Source organism: Macrobrachium nipponense, chromosome 20 (genome assembly GCF_015104395.2).
Source record: "Macrobrachium nipponense isolate FS-2020 chromosome 20, ASM1510439v2, whole genome shotgun sequence".
Taxonomy (NCBI): Eukaryota; Metazoa; Arthropoda; class Malacostraca; order Decapoda; family Palaemonidae; genus Macrobrachium; species Macrobrachium nipponense.
The window spans coordinates 58,329,795-58,345,657 of NC_061089.1; the positions used below are offsets into that span (position 1 = coordinate 58,329,795).

At 36.2% G+C, this 15,863-nt stretch overlaps 1 long non-coding RNA gene across 1 annotated transcript in view; it reads right to left on the minus strand.

The window, feature by feature from the left end:
• The window catches only part of LOC135226290 (uncharacterized), a 240,049-nt gene that overhangs the window by 88,636 nt on the left and 135,550 nt on the right, over window positions 1-15,863 (minus strand). Inside the window, exon 3 of the long non-coding RNA XR_010317184.1 lies at window positions 12,575-12,630. This is a non-coding gene — a long non-coding RNA (uncharacterized LOC135226290). The remainder of the gene's footprint in view (window positions 1-12,574; window positions 12,631-15,863) is intronic.

The window sequence follows — 15,863 nt, forward strand, 5'->3', positions numbered from 1 at the left end:
TAAATATTTCAAAACTAATATCCGACAATGCCTCAACAACAGAAAAAAAGTGTACTTTCGTTTCCTGATCACTTAGACATACTATTTTCTGTACTAACAATAAAATTTCCACCTCATATCGGGAACGTGTCGTGGACCGACCTATCAGGTAGGAGAAGGGTGGACCCACATGGCATGGAGTAAAAATTTTTTTACCATATTTCGCAACTTAATTCCCTCAACAACAACAACAACAACAACAACAACAACAACAATAATAATAATAATAATAATAATAATTCAAAGAAACCTCATAATCACATGAGTTAATAAAACAAAATGAAAAGTAAAACCAAAAAAATATGTCTGTTTGATCTCGTTATTTAAAATACAAAACATTTTAAATTACAAGATCAAACAGACATATTATTGTGGATTTACTTTTCCAATTTAAATAATAATAATAATAAGCTATGGAAGAAGAAACAAGTATCAGACACGGAATTACTCAACTGGTGTACGTTAAACGAGAAATGAAAGGAAATTGAACCAAACACTGTTCTTGAAGAACGAAAATTGAATAAGTCAACCCTAACATAAATGTTAAAGTAGGATCAACGAAGCAATTACGTGAAAGCAAATGAAGTTGACCAAACAGAAATAATGGAATCCATACCTGAAGTAGTAAGAAAGCAAGAGCAAGGACCGTTTAAAGCACAAGCAGGGGAATGAGTGGAAGCAATGTAGGGTAAGCAAAGTAGAAGGCAAAAAGCAATAAGAGATTCAGGAAATAAAAAAAGAGAAGTTTCAGGAGACGCTAAACTAGAAACAACTGTAAGTTGAACGCGAAGTAAGAAAGCTCAATTGCTGTGGGAGTAAGCACTGATTAACATGTAAAAGCGCATGAACCTGAAGAAGGCAACTTAATTGACAAAGGACTGAAAAAAAGAAGGAATATTGTGCAAAAACAAAAACAAAAACAAAACAAAAAACATTCAGACATGCCCAGTCTACAGTTTTTGAGTTAAACAAAATTTTGCACACAGATATAACCAGTTAAAACTCATATCGGATGATGCAATTGGAGAGAGAGAGAGAGAGAGAGAGAGAGAGAGAGAGAGAGAGAGAGAGAGAGAGAGAGAGAGGCTATCTCAGGTGTACCCTCCGCGAAAGAAAGAAAGAAAGAGAGACGCCTGACAGGCATACAAAAAGTAAGAATCAGGAAGTCAAAAGATAACTGCACGGGGAAATGAGTTTCTCTGACTAAAGGTGGCGAGGAATTCTTTGCGAAAATTCGAACACGAGTTCCAACGGCCGTGAACCTACAAGCTCAAGAAGAAGAATTCAACTCGCTTGCGCGCAAGAACAAAAGATGTCGATGAAAGCATACTAAGAGAAAAATAGTGAATGGCGGACGGAGAGATACGCAGGTACTCATTTGATGGATGAGTTTCAAGGAGTTTAAAAACGTTGGAAATAAACGTCATGAAAACTGAAGCAAAATTGAGAGAGAGAGAGAGAGAGAGAGAGAGAGAGAGAGAGAGAGAGAGAGAGAGAGAGAGTTTGGAGATATCGATATCGCCGAAGACAAAAAAAAATTAATCTAAGTCAAAGTTTCTGATGGCTAAGAAATGACACTGAATTGTCAATAACACTAACAGAAACGATGAAAAAAAAAATTAATAGCATCGTAATAATGATAATAGTAAAAAGAAGGTATTGGAATAATCAAACAAGTATATTAGTGATAAAATCTAATAAATTACAAACATGAAAAAGTGAACAAAATAAAACCAAAAACTTGAAAATATACCAGGTGTTGCCTGAACAAGGACAAAGGCAACAAACGGGTGATTCCTCTCACTTGGTACATGACACTCCTCTCTGACCTTGAATTAACTCGGGGTTGCCAATATCCGTCAACTGGCCAAATATCAACTCTACGCGCCGCAGGAAACATGTTAAGCAATTTTTCTCATTCTTATTATTATAATAACAGCGAAAAGTTTAACAATGAAGTAGAAGAGTATCAAGATTTTCATTTTTTACTTAACTAACGATGTAATTATTGCCGTTGAATTATTATTTTAGTAAGAATTATAATTCATTTTATCAGTAACACTGTATGTTCCATGAAAAAGACAGAAAACGCGGGAAAATTAAAGTAATGTATTTATTTCTTATAAATACACTAAAATTAAGTTGGCCCCTTCATTATTTTTTTTTCAAATCGGAGGGGAGAAAATTCCTTCCATTCTTATCGATCGATGATCGTTAGGAAACTGGTGAATGGACACTGGTCAAGTATTCACTAACCTCATAAAAGTTCTCAATAGATTCCTTCAATTCTTCATTCATATCATACAGTCTATTTCTGGAATTTTTCCTTATCTCCCTACGGAGATTTTACGCTGCCCTGCAGATCTTTGGTTGTCACTGACCGAGGATACTACCTGCCTCATTTTTAATAAATTCTTCGTTGGAGGATTGGGCATTTTTATGCGCAGGGTTCTTAAATGCAAAAAAAAAAAAAAAAAAAATCGTCTAGACCAGTGTATCGAAATAATTATTCCCCCAACCGCCGGGAACACAAGAATTTTATATAAATATGTTTTCAGCCGATTGATATGTTTGTGTAATCTGGCGTCAAACGAATATGGTTAGCCTTACCTTACCGCTTTCATGACAATTGTGGGCCTGCATCTTATGCACTCTAAAACCAAGAGATTAATGATGAAAAAAATTTTTTTTTATACATTTGAAATACCTTTCCAAACGGCTGAGTTATTCAGAGACAGCAAGGGTGGGCTTGCCTCCCCTCCGAAAGGTCACGGCTGACAACGGTTGTCCGACTGAAAGCGGGTCACAATGTTTATTGATCACTAGGCCTTTCTGGCAGTCATATCAAATTTAGAGACAAAGAGTTGTCCTTGGTGAAGTCTGGGTTATTTAGAGATGGAGGGAAGGGGGGAGGAGAGGAGAAAATGTCGCTTCCCTGTGCATGAAATGTTGAAAACAGATTGCTCCATATCGACGTCAGTATGAGACCGATTGGTAAGAATGCCAATAGCTCTTTAGAATTTTCGGTTTCGGATGAAATTCAACTTTTGCCTCTGTCGAATTTTTTCGGGCACATTTTCACGTGTGTCGGAAACAGCTCCAAAACCCAGTCTTTATTTACAAAAATAAGTAAATAAATAAATAAATAGAAAGTGGAATAAATTGTTGCTTATTAGATACTCGTTTCAGTTTTTCGCCACAAGAATGGCAGTTGAATTCCGGGATACAGCTGTTGCTGATTCAATATTTATGGGCATGTTCTGAAATGATAGTTTTACTCCTTGTTGTACTAGTAACTAATCACAGGGCTCAATTTTTACTTATTTGGGGAGTAAACCTACAAACTGCTTTGTTTTTGTTGTTGTTGTTGTTTTTATGTTGTTCTTGTTCTTGTTTTTATTATTATTGTTGTTGTTATTGGGGGGTAGGAAAGCCTACAATGGCCTGAAAAAGGTGTTAAAGATGCAAGAATTTTAGGATAGGATATTTGTGATATGTTTATTAGAATGAAAATGTAAAAAATAAATAATGTGCATGTTAAACAGTACAGAAGAATTATTTCTAATGAAATATAGTGTATTTTTTATTTTCGTCGGTGAAACAACGGGCTATTTAGGCGTAGATTTTAGCACATTTTAATTTGTTTGATGTACTGAATTTAGAGGCTATATTTCTGTCCAATTATTTTGAGTTTCCAGTTATAACAGAGAATATAAGAACGTGTTTAATTTGTGCCCTTTATATTTGATCCTTGTTGTTAGTATGAGTAGTACTAATTGTAAGTATTAATTACGAAGACCCCTTCACGCTAAGTTAGGAATATAGTAATGTCTGCAACTTATGCGCAGGGAAAAACCTTGCATGCGTCCCGAGTAAGCTGGAGGTCGGATCACGCCTTGTTAGAAGTGATCTATACGATTCCGTTCTACTGATCTATAGTTTGGTCTCCTAAGAGCGTTTTATGTTGACACATAAAGTCCTTGCTTTCAAGTTGGCAAATATTAGATTTCCCCAGAGTCATTATATCTTATTTAATTCTCGAATTGAGTATATATGTTAAGGGGTCTACACTTGGGTTGGATGACGGAACGTGTAAAACGTGAAGTTTAAAACCCGCAAACTATTGCCATTAGACAGAGAAAATAAACACCCAAAAAACACTTTCCGTTTAATGATATATTACTAAAAATCGTAAAAGATCTTTGAAGCATGCTGTATGCCATGGGGTTACAAGGAGGCGTGAAACTCAAGGACGACAGAAACATGATACAAAACAATTTTTCAATGTTATTTTTCTGTGTTCTGTGCCTCAGGTTCCTATCGCCTAAAAAACAGAAGTCTATGATTTCTCTCATCACTTTTGTGTTTCCTACAAAACAACAAAACGGTCAACTGGTTCAGACATTACCCTCGTGACTGATTTTTGATTTTAAGAATCGATTAAAAGTTGAAACAGTAAAGATGATGATGACAAAACGAAGACAAGCAGATGACACGGAGAGGCATGACGCAATACATCTAGAAATTTCCGACGAGCGTAAATGTTTAGCATATATATGTATGAGGGTCTGTTTGCATGCATGCATACAGTCTGCCTATATGGACTGGGATCGTAAATAACAACAAGCGGTCATACAGGATTTGCTTGTACTCTGTGCCTAAATGACATCTGAAATTCATTACTGAAAATAAAAATTAATGCACAGAAGTCGGTGGAAAAAAAACAAATAAAAGTTTTATTTCTTCAGTTTTGGGCCTCATATTGGGAACTTCTGTGAATAGACTGTTAGTATAATTTTTTATCCATTTAACTTGGCTACAAAAGTGTATCTTTTGAATTCCCGGTTCCTGATTCATCATGCATCCACGGTATTTTTATTAGAATTTTTTAAATATATTATTTCATACATCTATATCACGGCATACGTCTATATATTATATATCTATATAATATATACTATATACATTATATATATATAATATATTAATACATATACATATGCCATAGAATTATATGTATGAATAGATTTGTTGTCACGTGCTTACTAAATAAAACTTTTTTACAGTATTGTCGCCCCGCAACACCCCCATACACACATGCATAGATATACTTCTGTATATGTCAATACACTTTACCGCAAAGCAAAACATGAAATAGGAATTGAGCAATTATAAGAAAAACTATCCACCTTCCTCCATTACCATATAGTAATAAGAGCACTTCTACCCATTGTGTCTCCGTCCTTTCAGGCCGAAATATCTTGAACCCCTACAATAATTAAACAAAAAAGAGGAATACGCATTGAAAATATAATAATAATATAATAATAATAATAATAATAATTAATTTCAGCGAGGTCTTGACTCATCTAGGTGTAGCAGCCCTTCGCTTTAAGCTCGCAAAATTGTACTAACTCACAAGTGAGCAACTTCGTGCATCGCCTGAATGGGTCTTTTAAAACTTTCGCATTCTAAATCTCTCTCTCTCATTTCTTGTCTTTTCTTCGCGAATGCAACACAAAACGCGAATGAACATTTTTGAGTTTCTCTGAAATGAAAGGACAGGCGAGATTTTTTTTTTTACCGTATGATGTTTTATCATTGATAAAAATATATATTCATTCTTTGTCTAAAACAAATTACTTTTGATACTTCTTTTTGCGGGGTTTTAGGATTACTTGTACCCATAACGAAGGAGAATATTTACTGCCGATATTCGTGAAACAAATACATAAACTCAAAAAAGAATTTTAAAAAAATATTATAATTCTTTAAAGGTTCCTAAAACCCTCCATGATTAACTCCAAAACGGAATAATTCAAAATACATTATCAAGTGAAATAAAACCTACTCTGTCTCCGCATTCCTCTCGTGCCGAGGCCGAGAGCAAAGTGGTTTTACGGATCCCGAAGATAACATCAGTGTCGTTTCCTAAAAGTTCGTTCTGCCGTCCCGCAGGGGGATTGTCACATGACACCCGACACCGTTTCTTTCCTAACCAGATAAAGTCGACCAAATAAAATTGTTATCAAAAAGAGCGCGGTACTCATAAAGGGTTTCCAGTAGTCTTTCGTAGAGACGAAGGTTATAAAATCTATTCATTCAACTAAAAACACAATTATTACTATAGAGAGCTCTCAATCTCTCACAAGGAGAAAGACAACAAAATCCAGTACCTAATAATAAAATCGATTTTGAGGACAATTTAAAATTTTTTAACACTTTTAAGTGCAAGGATCGTACTTCATTCGCTAACTCACAATCAAAGGAATAAATCTAATTTCAAGGTGAGAGGACAGATAAGCAGAAGACAATGTTAGTGTGAGCACAATTTTTATTCATTTTTCTAAATTTATTACTCAGTGTAAGTTCATTGGAATTATATATATATAATATATATATATATATATATATGTGTGTGTGTGTGTGTGTGTGTGTGTGTGTGTGTGTGTGTGTGTGTGTATGTATATATATATATATATATACTATATATATATATATATTATATATATATTATATATATATATATATATATATAAGATTTATTCAGAATTCCAATGCACTTTTACCGAGCAATAATTTAGAAAACAATTACATATCTATATAATATATATATGTATATATATATATATATAGATAGAAAGACAGATAGATAGATAGACATAGTTGGATAGATAGATAGATAGACCTTCCAATTCTCCATTAAATTTTAGGGAATTACTTTTCAACCAAGCTGACAAGGAGAACAAGAGAGAGAGAGAGAGAGAGAGAGAGAGAGAGAGAGAGAGAGAGAGAGAGAGAGAGAGAGAGTTGTAAACTTCCAGTCACGAAAATCCACAATTACTAAAGGCATACGTAGGTTGATCACTCAGCAAGCTGCGAGATACTCCGGTCTTATGACAAATCGATCATGACTATTTTATCCTTGCTGTTAAGGAATTTCGTCTAGGTTCCTTCTCTCCTAACTCCCTTTCCTCGATCCTTAGGGATCAGTTGCAACTCCCTTACTATCCTGATATTATGAGAGAGAGAGAGAGAGAGAGAGAGAGAGAGAGAGGAGAGAGAGAGAGAGAGAGAGAGATTCGAAGCGCCACATCTGCTATTACTGATGTCTAAAACCAACTTTCCTTTCAGGAGTTTAGTTTTCAGCCGGAGATACGGTCGGAGGCTGTCGTCTGTTGAAAGTCACGGAAATTCCAATATTCAGATGAAATGTTTGTTGGCAGATGGAGCTGGTGACCGTGTCTTCTCTGATGGTGATTAACTGCCAAGTTTTTTAATACGGAATACATGTATCAAGAGAGGAGGAACTCTAAAAACTAAATGAATGATTTTGATTAATCTTTCCAACTGCCGCATGATTTTTGATTTTTGCTTACTGATATCTGTTATAATCTTAAAAAAAAAATGATACAATTCACTAAACGCATTTCACTGTCCTCTATATGATTCTCGCAAAATTTAAAGCATGGGTTTCAGTAGAAGTTTATAAAAACGATTTAACGTCAGTAGCAGTGGTGGTACTCGCATTATAATGAAATAAATTATATTTACTAGCTAATACAAATATAAATTGCAAAATCTCATCGATGCTAAATGATATACTTGCTTAGAGCATTTCTACAATACTTAATACAAACAGCGTGGACTTAACGGCTCTAAGCTAGTCCAGGTTTTGTTTTTGTTTTTTTACAAAGTAGCTTGGAGGTTGTTTCGATTGGTTGTTACAAGTCTAGAGGTCCACTCCAGGCCTCTGATTCCCATTACCACCTCTGCATCTCTGGTCTTTGTCACATCACCTGCACTGAATTAAAAAAAAAAAAAAAAAAATTTACTATAGCAGATTCACATCACCCGTGCATCTGATGTCTAGGCCAGTCCCTTACGACGCTCCTGATTGGCTGTTGATAAGCCAATCACAGGGCTGGAAACTCTCAGTCTCTCGAGGGAGTTCACGTAGGCAGGATGTATGTTCCACCCCTCCTTTCAAAAGTATCTCTCAGGAGATCTCGGAATACAGATGCTGCCTATGTGAACTCTCGAGAGAGACTGAGAGTTTCCAGCCCTGTGATTGGCTTATCAACAGCCAATCAGGAGCGTCGTAAGGGACTGGCCTATAGACATCCGATGCACCGTTGATGTGAATCTACTATAGTATTAGTACTTAGGGAAAGTCAGGATCTACCATGGGTTCTTGGCAATTTCTATGCAAGAACATTCAGGATGTCATAAGGAAAATTGTAAGCTTTCCCATAAAGAGACAATTTGGATGACAACAGATAATGGAATAGAGCAGAATTACCTAGATCAGCTGACAGAGACGACGCCAACTTTGTTTTTGTTTTCTTTTGTTTTTCTTGATAAACAAATACATTCATAAGTAATTTTAAAAACAGTTGCTGTATAAAGAGCTTGGAATCAAGTTCTGGAGAAATTGCGTGTGTATAACTGCATATGTGCGCGAGCACGTGTGCGTTTTCAAGCCTTTATTTGTACGTATATAATTTTGGGCGCCAATGCCACTTTCTAAACTCCTTTGTTTATCTACCATAGTTAACGAACCAACAGCAATAAGCTGCACACGAAGGCCCATTCATCCCTTTACTTTAGCAACCTCCCCGGTTTTCAGGATCCTGTGCTGTTGTTCTCCTGAATTTCACATTCCCAGCTCAGGTGAAAAAATGTATAGTTCGCCGTCACTCAATATCAGGTTCACGTTCCAATTAATTCTCAGAACCGCGAAGCAAATGGAGTAAGTCAGTAATGAATAACAACATATCGCAATTCTGGATTCAGCTCATCCATTACACGTAATTTGATATCTATCAGTTGCGGATGATTAAAGATCGCCTGCAGTCTACAGAGAGAGAGAGAGAGAGAGAGAGAGAGAGAGAGAGAGAGAGAGAGAGAGAGAGACTTCTGTTTTGAACAATCAGTTCATCATCATCTGCTAAACCATATGAACACAGGGAAAGCTACCGATAAACGCCAGACAATTTAGTATGAAGCAAGGCTTTACAACAGCCATAAAACCAGTCTTATCAAACCATGAGGAAGAAGAAGAAGAAGAAGAAGAAGAAGAAGAAGAAGAACAGGAGGAGGCGTAAACAATGAAGAAAATATATAATAGGCGTTAGCAATCTGTATGTACTGGGTTTTAGCCAACGCTTTCTCTCCGCGTAACTAGCCAAATGATCTGATACCCACCGAGGACGGATTTGCTCTGGGCATGGGTACGATGTTGATAAAGTCATAAAACTAATGTTATTTGACGACCCACGATGACCCCCACGATTAACATTAGCGCGATTGTTTTTTCTTATCCGGAGGTGTTCGGGCGAATCACGACCCTTTGTGAGTCTTCGGCTTTACATGGGATGAACCGCAGAGATCAATACTAATAAAGTGTTCGATGCTCAGGTGTTCGGAGGAGAGGGAAATTAGGATGCTTATCCGGCATATATGGCCCTGGAGGAAGTTCTAAATTGGGTGATGTCATTGTGGGTAGCTATTTTTTCAGCTCATTCTACTCGGGAGACTTCAAAATTTTTTTTTTTCTTGCACAACTTGAAAAGACCAGTAAAGTGCTATAACGACAATTCATATTATATATATATAATTATATATATACTATATATATATATATCTATATATGATATATATATTATTATATATATATATATATATATATATACGTATACATTCATATACATTGTATAGACATACAGAAAATTGAGCTACAAATATGGTCTGACACCGATTCACTATACCTTAAGAATAAATTGCCCCAAAAGGTAAGTTACAATTGATACGTGTTTCTGCACCGGACAGGTGTAGTGAATTCTAGTTAAACAATATTTGTGGCTTAATATTTGTGAATCTGAAAAGTCCCGCGTGAATTAGGTTCAAATGTTCATTATATATATATATATATATATATATATATATATATATATATATATATATATAGTATATATATATATATATATATATATACGTTTATAAATATTTTATGTATATTATCTATCTATCTATCTATCTATCTGTCTTTATATATATACATATAGATAGATAGATAGATAATATACGTACAATATTATATTAAACGTATATATATATATATATATATATATATATATATATATATACATAATGCCGTAAAATTCATACATTTCAAATTATTTGTAGATACAAAAGCTTCCTAAAAAACAAAACCTCGTTAGAAAATGCAGATTCATTGCAAAGCCAATTAAATTTAAAAGATATTATATCCCTCAGCAAAAAAACGGGGATATACGTTGAGAATCCCATTTAATCTCGAAACTAAATTAGGTTTGAATAATTTCAATTAGACATTTTACAGTAATTCCAATTTCAATATGCTCAGGACGGCTTATTCTGCCTGGATTATTGCAAATTATAAAAAAAGAACAGACGAGTGTTTTGGTCTGCCTATTGCTACTTTCAAACGAACATCCGCTCTTGCAGACAAACAAACAACCACCAATCATCTAAGATTATGCTAGCAGTTATAATGGACACACTGCGGAACCAATCTTCTTGTTATGTCGGGAAAATAGTGTATTAAACGGCTATCATAAATAACATGTTATTCGCCCTCAAAAGGGCTTGTTATAACCAATGCAGCTGTTATGGTCTGAATAGGTCTGGCTTCAAGCCTATATAACAAAGGCCAAGTCTCTCGACTTGATCCTAGCAACGCCCTCACATCCATCTTAGCCTATTGGCTTCGCTTCCTAATCTCTTATCCAATCCCCAGCCTCCATTCATACTCGGCCTAAACTTGCCTATACCTGCAAGCGCCTCTCCACCGCTCTCTCTCTCTCTCTCTCTCTCTCTCTCTCTCTCCAGCATTCTGAAATAATATCGATTTTGTATAGCACTATAGCGCCGTTCACTGTTTTCATACATAATGAAGGAAATGAGAAAGGAACTGAGAACTTTATGGAGCCTATTTCTGGTTTTGATGACAGGTCTTTTCTTACGTTATTTGTTTATTCTATTTTGTTTTATTTTACTATTATGTTTTATCAACACATTCTACAATCATGCTATGTTTCCTCCTCTGCCTCTTTATTTTTTTTCTTCTATATTTCTTTCTTACTTCCTTTAGTACACAAGATGACTTGTCTTCCACTCCTCTCTCCCATTTACTCCTCTCCCTGACTTCTCCTCGTCTCTCTCTTGCCTCCCTACTACTATTCCTCCTCCTCCTCCTCCTGCATTCCCATTGCGATCTCCTGGAGGAGATCTTGGCAACTTCCTTACTTCCTGGGCGAGGATCACAACAGCCTTAAACTAACTTTGCTCTCCCGTGCGCCTCTAATCCCCCGGGAGCATCTATACTTACCCGGAGGAATACTTTCCTAAGCTCCTCTATCCGCGCTCCTCCCACCAAAACCCCTTTTCCTCCCTATGTGCTGTTCAAGCGCCCCCTCCATTGCCATAAGTCTTCACCCCTCTATCACCCCATTTTACAACCAACAAATCTCCCGCTTCTTCCCCCTTTCTTCCTCTCTCTCCGTTATTCCCTCCTTTACTTGTTTAACCGCTTTTCGCCTTTTTTATTGTCGTCCTTTCTTTGTGACTAAGTTCTTTCGGCTAAAGATCGGATTCTTTGTGTTTGTTCTCCGTATTCCATAAATTGCATTGTGGCTCTCCAGTTCCCATCATACCCCGCCCCCCTCCTTTTCTCTCCATAACTAAACATTTTTCGTACTGTCCTCTTCTTCTCCTTCCACTACAATCCCTTGGCAAAAATTTAATAGCCCTGTTTGTGCAGCTGAATCGGTAAATCGAAATACACACACACACTTCAAGGTACACTGGAAGTTTTATACCTTAAACTCCAAATCTCAGGAGGGGTTGAGATTTCAGGCAATAAAATATATAAACGTCGCGGTCAGTCTATAACTTCCAGGGAAGGTCAAACTTACAGAAAACGGAGGCACACAACTGTGCCATTTGCTTTCGCTATTTGTCATACGATTTCTTGTTTCTCCGACCGACTTTTTCTTCTTAAGCCGAGGAGTACACAATAATGTTTTAAGTCTCTCTCTCTCTCTCTCTCTCTCTCTCTCTCTCTCTCTCTCTCTCTCTCTCTCTCTTATGCTTTAGGAGATTTTCCGTAACTTGGTCTTAAGCGTTATTAATGTTTCCCGAGTTAAACATTTTTAAGGGGTATTTTAACATCTTTTAGAGCTTTTATAACTCCTTAACCTCTGCAGCCTACCAGTCTCTCCTCAGATGGGTAACTACTACCAGAAGTAGGTGAGCGCTTAAATGTTAATGTAGTTGTCTACTTGCGTTTTCAAAGGACATTTCGCGGGTATGCAGATGCGTGGGAGGTTGTGTTAGTAGGTGTATGCGTTTGTGAAACACGAATTGTGTTAGTATGATGATAATACATGTTTATATGGGTGCACAAGCTGTAAGTCTAGAAATACGCATAATGTAGATTTAATCTACATTACAGAGTTCCACATACATTCTAAATAATATACATCAACCTTACCTTTATCATCAGAGTATGTCAGTCAGATATGTGCCTCTTCCACACTCAGGTATGTCCTGTGGAATAAAATCAAGGACCGTCATCATGATATAGGAATAAAAAAAACATAATGGAACTTATAAAATAAATATCAGATCACAAGTAAGATTGCATAACAGTGAAAAAATGCTAATTTTTTGCCTCTGTGGTCACGTGACGTATATCTCTATATACCAATAACCTTAAAACAAGTGTCAATTACTTGCTCTACTTGAAAAGCAATACACAAATAGGAGTTAGTAAAGTGTGAATATAAAGATATTTTACAAAAAAAGTCGATTACACTGGGGACAATACAATATAAAAATTATCTGAGGGATGTCACGTCCAGATGAAAACAATAGTAATGCATATGTTCACCTTTTTTAATTAATACTACTGTTCTTGACCGTGTCTCCTCATCTCCTTTTAATTGAAGTCCTCCCTCTCCCTTTCTCTCGCCCCTCCCTCTTCCCCCTGAGCATGCCTATATCCCCTCCCTCTCTCCTTCCCTTCACATCATTCCTCCTCGTTTAACTCCTCTCTCATCCCCTTCTGGTCGTACCTTCATTTTCTCTCGTCTTCGCATAAATCCAACTCAGAGTTGATTGCTCTTTCCCAAATACCATCTGATCGTCAACCCAATTTGAATAAATAATTAAGTAAATAAATAATTAAACGAATAAGTAAAATCTCATGCCTTCTCTGATTTACTCCTTCACAACTTGCACTAACCAAACCTTGCTCTTCCTCACCTCATCAGATCGTACCTCATTTTCTCCTCTTATCTCCCATCCCCATCTCCCCTCGGATCGCACCTCCCTCTCCCCTCTTGGATTGGCCCCTCCAAAACAACCCCCGGGCCCACGTTGTGGCGAGGTGGCACTGGATTTTGTAATATATGATATATAGAAACGAGTAGACACTGTAGCAGTAAGAAAATAAAATAAATACATAAGCTTCATATGACAAATCTAAACACATAAATATACTATATGTATAATACTAGAAATTCCAACGAATTAGAGATTGGAGATTAAAATATTCCGTAAAAAGAGATTTTATGAAATATTAAAAACTTACGTAATGTAGGAATATATTCATGGAATTACATAAATATTTTGGGATAAGACTGCTCGACTAACTAGTTCCTCCATCTTCAGCAGCAGCTCATCATAGTCAGGTAATTAATTACCAGAACTACCTGGTTCACAACATACGTCAAAAGAGCTAAAATATGTTTTAATGAATCGATCCTATACCGCTTCTGCTTCATACACACATATATATATATATATATATATATATATATATATATATATATATATACGTATATATATACATATATATATGTATATGATATATATATATGTATGTTATATATATGTATATATATGTATATATGTATATGCATATATAGGATACTATATATATATATATATATATATATATATATATATATATATATATGTGTGTGTGTGTGTGTATATATATTATATATATATATATATATATATATATATTATATAATATATATACAGACAAATATATATATATATATAGATATATATATATTATAATTATATGTGTGTGTGTGTGTGTGTGTGTGTTGTGTATGTATGTATGTATGTAATTGTAATATTAAGCTGTGTAATTTTTGTTCGTGGATTTTATTGATGCCAATATTTTGTTCACTTTTTAACAAGTTTTCATTTACTTGTTTTACCTTCAAGCATAGGGTCTTTTTGCTCCCGCCAAAGGTTGGTTGGTGTGTAATTGACACCTTGCCCATGAAGTTTGTCCTCCTTTGCATGTACGAGCACTGGTGCCACTGGACTGTTTAGCGTCTTCGTTTTCTCCCAACGAAGGTGTTTTGTGGATAGCGGGTTGTGTTTACGGAGATTGGTACCGAGATCCTTATAGGAAAGAACTCGACCGATGACGCCGACAGCGGCAGACGTTTTTGGGAAGTGTCATTGGGCGCCTTGTTGTTGGTGGCTCCTCGTGAAGATACCACGAGAAGCCATTCTGTTATCTCTGATATATCCTGAGATACATATATCTCCTGCGGGTGTCTGTGAGGACCATCCTTGCCCTCTATTGTACCGCCTCTCTGCTGCACCGCCTCTCTATCTGCTACTGTACCGCCTCTCTACCCGCTAATGTATACCACCACTCGGCTGCACCGCCTCTCTATCCACTACTGTACCGCCTCTCTGCTGCACCGCCTTCCCCCTCCCCCTCCCACCCCTGTAGATATGCCTCCCTGCCATGCCGGGTCAATCCGGCACGTTAGGAGGCCTTTTGGTCAGGAAGGAGGGTAAGCGCACCGCCATCTTGAATTGACAAGGTCTGTGCGATCGCTCTTGACACACCGATGAGTCATCACCAGGCGTCTGTACCTGGCCACAAGCACCATTCCCAGGTCTGTAATTTTGGTGTTATTTATTACTTTTTATGCAGAGTATCTAATTGCTATGTTAGATAATTATGTTTCACAGTCTTTAACAACGTCATAATCCTCTAAACCTGGATAATTTAATTAAATATGCTGCACAATGGTGGGCAATCAGTTTATTAACACATATGATTATAAAATACATTATCAGTTATTGCTGATTACTTTAAATGAAAACTCAGTACTTGAAAATTTCATATTTTGTAAACTGTTCAACCATTTATTTTTAATTTGTATTGTTGTGGGTACTTTTTCCGAGGCCATCTAATTTGCATAAATTACACAATTTAGAAGCAGATTCTCTCCTCAGATATGCATACAAGCTTACATCAAAGGCATTAAATCCATCGAGTCTACAAAGGCAAAACGTCAGCCTTGCCCTACAAGTTTCCAATGAATATGTCATAGAAGCATTTTTGACAACGGGAAAAGAACACTGTTTGTCAAATTCTGAAGAAGTAGCTAATTATATTAAAGTCATTTATCTCTGGTGGACCATAATGAATGTAAAGCATCCACATAAAGGTACTCGGCTTCACAATAAATATGCTACTCCACTAATAACGTATATTGTAAATGACTAGAAGTATATTTTCCTACAGAAATTCCATTTCTGGTTAGATCTCTGGTATAGCATTACTAAAACTGGTGGAAAGCTGAGTAGGGAAACATTCTCTGCCTTAAAACACACAACTAGTGCAATTATAGAAAAAACAAAATACTGTGTAGAAAAATTGAAAATGAAATATGTCTTACCAGGAAAATTTCAAACCGATCAACTTGAAAATAGATTTGGTAAATATCGTCGACTTG